This window comes from Numenius arquata, chromosome 1 (assembly GCF_964106895.1).
Source record: "Numenius arquata chromosome 1, bNumArq3.hap1.1, whole genome shotgun sequence".
NCBI classification, from domain to species: Eukaryota; Metazoa; Chordata; class Aves; order Charadriiformes; family Scolopacidae; genus Numenius; species Numenius arquata.
In genome coordinates, this window is record NC_133576.1 from 69,141,868 (window position 1) to 69,147,805 (window position 5,938).

Genomic DNA, 5,938 nt, shown 5'->3' on the forward strand with positions numbered 1-5,938 from the left:
CTCTTGCTGTGCTACACACCTGGAGGGGCCGCTCAGGTGTAGTGACTGCTGTGGGGTGGCTCCCATTCCAGGGCAATGGGGGAGAAATAACTGTTAGCAATAAAACCAGAATGGTTTGGGGTGCTTGGTTTGTTGTTTTTTTTCTTGTCAGGAAAGTAAAGAAATGACATGTCAAACAGACAAAAAAATGAGAAATTAATAGCTATTCATCAAGCTGCCCATTGGTCTAGAAAACAGTTGTGCTTTCCTGATTTTCCATGCTATTGTTCTTCAGTTGCCCTCTTTCAGAAAGATTGATACCAGCCACAACAAACATTAAGGAAAGAAAAATGTAATAGCTTTCATGTTTCTGCACTTCTGATTTTAGTAACCTACCCCCAATTTACCTATACAAATAAGACAGGCCTCTGTTAGAGCTGGACAGTGTCCTCCTTGGTTTCTTGGGGGGACAGCCTTTGGCATGGGAGCTGTGGCCATTGGCACGGCAACCTGCGCTCTCCCTGCGGAAGCCAAGGAGAAATGGTAGAGCTGATGAGGAAAATCTCTTTGTGAGAACCGCTGCTGCTTCTGGAGTAAAGCTGATGTTTGTGTTCATCCTTGAAGCTGGTCCCTGCCCTGCTGTCATGCTCTTGAGGTTGCAAAAACCAATTTTGCTTAAATAATGTGAGTCTTCCCTCCTCACTCTGCTTTTGGGGCACGGAGCAGGGAGGATTGCAAACACAGAACAGCAGAATTTTATTTTCCACAGTGAAGCTGCGAGGGCAGTTGGCAGCAGCAAGCCTTGGCCATCGATTTCTGAGCTGTAAACAGTTGCAAAATCTGAATTTCAGAAACAAAAGGTCCAACCATTTTTAGACCCAGGGCTCACGCGTGTTTCCCTCCCCTTCTGCCCAAGGCAGAAGAAAGCAGGGCTTCCCCATCCTCCCCATAAGGACTCCCCAGGCATTATCCTCCTTGGGCTCTGGACTGTAGATGGGGCTGGAGGATGAGGGGGATTCCCGGATTCATGGCTTCCCTCAGGAAAGCTGCCACAGCTGAAGTCTTGTGCTTTAGCTGCCTGTACAGTTGCCAGATCCATTTAGTGCATAATTCATTTTGTTCTCAGGGGTACACAAAGGGTTTTTATGAATGCTAAATTATGTAAACAAGGGTTTGGTTCTTTCTGTCTGTTCCAGGATGGAAACTTTAATAGAAGAGCCGGGGGACTTTGAAACCAAGTACAAACGCTGTCATCTCACAAATCTTCTGGATGAAGAGCAGCTCTCCTTTAGTCAGTCTGACTGCATTATCTTGTTGGACAACCTGGACTAGGTTTGGCCTGTGAAATCCTCTCTCATCCTCGCCAGCAGCAGCGCTACAGCAACAACTGTGTCTTCTACACCAGTAACGTACAGGCCAACTCCAAGGAAGCACTAGCACTTTTGTGGGGGAAAGGAAAATGAACAGTTTATTTCTTAATGTAAAGCAGAGCACTCTCTGCTTGTAGGTTAGTAAATATTTGGCAGAAATAAAACTGTAAAGCAGATGCCTCAGAAAAAAAGAATTAAATGTAGGGTTGTTCCTGCCCCGGGCTGTTTCTGCGGAAAGAGCTGCACAATCAGGCTCATCCCAACCCTCGGCTGTATGTGAGGGAGTTTGTACACACACACACCCCCCAGCTGTTTTGCTGTCACCACCTTTACTGTTGTCCAGTTCAGTTGGCTGAATTTTCCAGAGCAGACCTTTCTACTGTAAAAACTGTTTTAAGTAAAAATAATACTACAGGATGAGGGGGAAAGGATGGGGAGCCACTACTGAGAGCACTTTAGGGACCAGAAGGACTTGAATCATTTGCTGTTTGCCGTGATTTGAGGCCCTTTCCCTGGAACAGCTCAGGCCAGGCAGCACCTGGAGCGTGGCACCAGCTTTACCTGCTGCTCCACCAGCTTTACCCTCCTTTTGCACCTGCAGCAGATGTTCAGATAACCTCAGGCCTTGTCCATCAGGTGTCTCGCTCAGCACAGGCAGCTTGGAGCAATGGTACCACCTCATGGCTGCCCACTTCCCTGTGTGTTGGCTCCTGTGCCTGTAAGAAGTGAGTGCAGTGGCCATTAAACTCATTTGCAGATTCAAGGTGTGCTTTCAGATGCTCCGTAGGAGCTGTCCCGTTCCTTGCTTATTCTTGTGGTGGTGTTGAAGGACCAGCACAGCCCCTGCTAGGTACTGTCTGGGGGAGAATTTTGTAGGTGAAGTGCATGTGCGCAAGTGGCAGAATCACAGCATGGTAGGGGTTGGAAGGGACATTTGGAGATCTGCCAAAGCAGGTTCACCTACAGAGGTTGGATAGGAACGTGTCCAGGTGGGTTTTGAATGTCTCCAGAGAAGGAGACTTCACAATCTCTCTGGCAAGCCTATTCCAGTGTTCTGTCAAAGTAAAGAAGTTTTTCCACATGGTGAGATGGGATTTCCTGTCTTCCAGTTTGTGCCTGTTGCACCTTCTCCTGTCACTGGGCATCACTGAGAAGAGTCTGGCCCCGTCCTTTTGACACCCACCCTTTAGATATTGATAAGCATTGATGAGATCCCCTCTCAGTCTTCTCCCTTTCCTCATAAGAGAGATGCTCCAGTCCCTTGATCATCTTTGTAGCCCTCCACTGGACTCATTCCAGTAGTTCCCTGTCTTTCTTGAACTGGGGAGCCCAGAAAAAGCAAACACGTCTATTTCTGCTGGAGAAGGCCCCATCCCTGCTGTGCTGCCCTGCATGGAGCCGGGGAAGGGGAGGAAGTGAGACGGGTAGCAGTAGCAGGAGAAGCCCGGCAGGCTCTGTGCCCCAGGATGCCTGGCACCACTGGGGAAGCTGGGTGGTGGCTGGGGCTCTCATGCCTCTGTGATATCTGCAAACACAGTGACAGTGTCAAAACTGGGCACGGGACCAAAGCCACATGCCAGCTGTCCTGCGGTGAGGGGAGAACACCGCCATTCCCCCTTGGTTTTCTGTCACTTCAGATCTCTGTTCCAGCTAATGATTTTCTGGGCTGTGTAATACTGGCATTATCAAAGTCTTGTCATGAAGCACTAAAATCCAGCAGGATACGGGTAAGAGAAAACACAGAGTTGCTTGAACGTTATTCAAAATACTTTAATGTACATGCTGTAGTCGCATTAAAGAAGGGGGAAAGCATCTTAGAGAGATGAAAAACAGTGAAGAATGTGATTTTCATCATGCCAAAAGCGATATATTTCAAAGTGACTGAAGCAAATAGCATCAAAATAGCTCTTTTTCTGGCATATGAAAACCAGACCAAGAGGCATGGAAAAGGGAAGAGCAAACATGTATTTAACTGATAGCTTAAGCTGTTCTGATCCATCAGGTAAAGAAGCATTCTTGTGTTTGTGGGGTTTTTTAACAGGTATAAATTTGTATAAATAGTAGTTTGAACAATTCTATTTGTATATACCTAGTAGGCTGGAACAGCTTTAGTATGTTGGGTAGATAGCCAGATATTTACAGAGAATGATGACTGATACAGAACATGACGATAAATAAGAAACCCCTACCAGATAAGGTGTTGGAATAACACAACCGTGAATGTCAGCCACAGGCCAGTGCGGTACCTGCCTCTGTTACAGAGAGTTGCAAGTTCAGCAGCCTGTGACCATCTGTGGTCAGCACTGTCCATGCTTACAGTCGTACACTGCCACTAGCCAGCAGTCATCTCCACCTCAATCCTGCTGCCCTCCTCAGTGCAGGAGTGAGGGCACTTAGACCTCTGACAAAAGCAGCCTCTCTTACCTCCATTTGTCTCAAGCCCTTGGAGACAATAAGGACAAGATTCAGTTGAAACACCAAAACTCCCAAACTCTGCTGGCTGCATATAGGTCTCAGCTACTTTCCAAAGCCCTCATTATAGTCAGTGGAAATCTTGATAATCATAGAATGGTTAGAGTTGGAAGGGACCTTAAAGATGATCTAGTTCCAACCCCCCTGCCATGGGCAGGGACACCTCTCACTACAGCAGGTTGCTCAAAGCCCCATCCAGCCTGGCCTTGAACACCTCCAGGGATAAGAGAGATTAAGCCCAGCCTACAGTAGATACCTAAGTCTAGTTGGCTTCTAGGCTGTTGATAACAGGAGTTTAGACATGGACCATGTGTGGACATCTATCTACTACCTGGCGATCCCTTTGCCGGCCCTATTCTTTAGTCACTGTCAGATTTGTCACTCTCACCAGGCTCAGAAGTGTCCATAGTGGGGGCACAGCCACTTGCCCAGAGATGGGTGCTTACCCTGAGTGGTTGTACTCAGTTTAGCAAAGCAACTGCCTCTCCCATTTCACTACCACCTAGTTAAACCACCCTCAGTGGGTTTCTTACCAATTTTCCAACAGGCCATCTATGCCCACGTGCTGTTAGGACTCCTTATGTCAGGGCTGAGGACATCTAAAAGGCAAAGCACTGCCCATGGCAATATCTAATGCCACTGGAGGGTCCAGCCCCCACACCATAGATGCTGAACAGCCTCTGCTACTCCATACTCTTCTGAAGTCAGTGAGGTACTGGAAGATAAAAGTAACATAGAGAAAGCCACGCAACAGAAAAACACAGCAAAAACTGAAAGCTAGTATCTTCCCAGTGGGAGAATATTAGAGAGATCCCCTCAGTGGGAGGGCGAGAAACTTGGAAAGAAACTGGAAGCAGTGGTGTGGAAGAGGCTAAGAGCGGTGTGGAAGAGGCAAATCCTGAGGTTGCAATGTGACAGAGCAAGAACGCTTCTCAGGACCATTCTGCCCTGAATGCGACGGCAGGCTTAGTGGACCAGACCTGTGCATTCACCTCAGAGCCGGACCGTTGGTAGAGAGAACTCCTCTGCAGCGAGTAGAAAAGCAATCAGTGCAACTAGGCTCCTACCAGAAGGACCAGAGCAAATGTGGCCTCTGTTCTCCCTAACTAATGGAAACATGACAGTGAGACGACTAGTTCAGAGAAAAGCTGGCACTAAATAGCATAAGGAGTAAATGAAATAAAGAGGAAGAAAACATAGACCTAGTATCAGAAAAGACTTTGCAACGCAGGGCTTGCTCTCCCTGCCTTGCAGAAACCCTGCTGGGGGGGCAAAGCTTGGGGGGGAACAGACTGTCCCTGCCTGCAGCCTGTGCGGTTTCTTGGTAGCCTCCCTCCAGGATTGCCCACTTGCCGAGAGGGAATTAAAAAAAAAAAGGGGGGGGGCGGGGGGGGGGGAAATCTCCCACTCTCTCCCTAAGTGAAGCAGTTGCAGAGCAGCTGTCACAGACCATGCCAGAAAGGACGTGAATGAGCACTGCTACTCTGTCAGCACGGTCCTTTGTGCAGAGCCCAGCTCATTAGAAAGAATCAGACTAAAGCATCCGGATGCACAGCTATTTCATACACCGGTGTAGCAGGGCTCCACCGCATAGGTAAGGTATGTGCTGCTGCTCTGCAACAGTCCAACTGTTTGTGCATATGCTTCACTATGAAAGAACAAAGATTTTGAGAAGCCCAGATGTCCATCCATGCATTTACTCAGCTGCTAAGGTAGCAAGATAGAGCATGTATCCTATACCTATTTTGTTAAGCCCTTAAAAAAACCCAATCTCTTCTACTTTAAGTACGATGCCTTCTTAACGCAACACAAGTGGGAAGAGACAATGTGTCAAGACCTATACGTGCCATACACAATAGACATTCTGAGCATGACTTGTAAGAAACCCACTCCCAGTACAAAAAAGTACCAAATGCCAGACCAAATCTCCCCCTAAGAAGGTGACAATATTCTATTTACAAGAAAATACTGCTTCAGTTAAAAATGCTACAAACCATTCTCTTGAGTTCATATAAAAATAATCATGTCTATGTATGCACACACATATTTACATATATTTATGGCTTTCACATGCTTCAACCTTCTCCAATACATGAGGAAACATAAATAGTCCATTA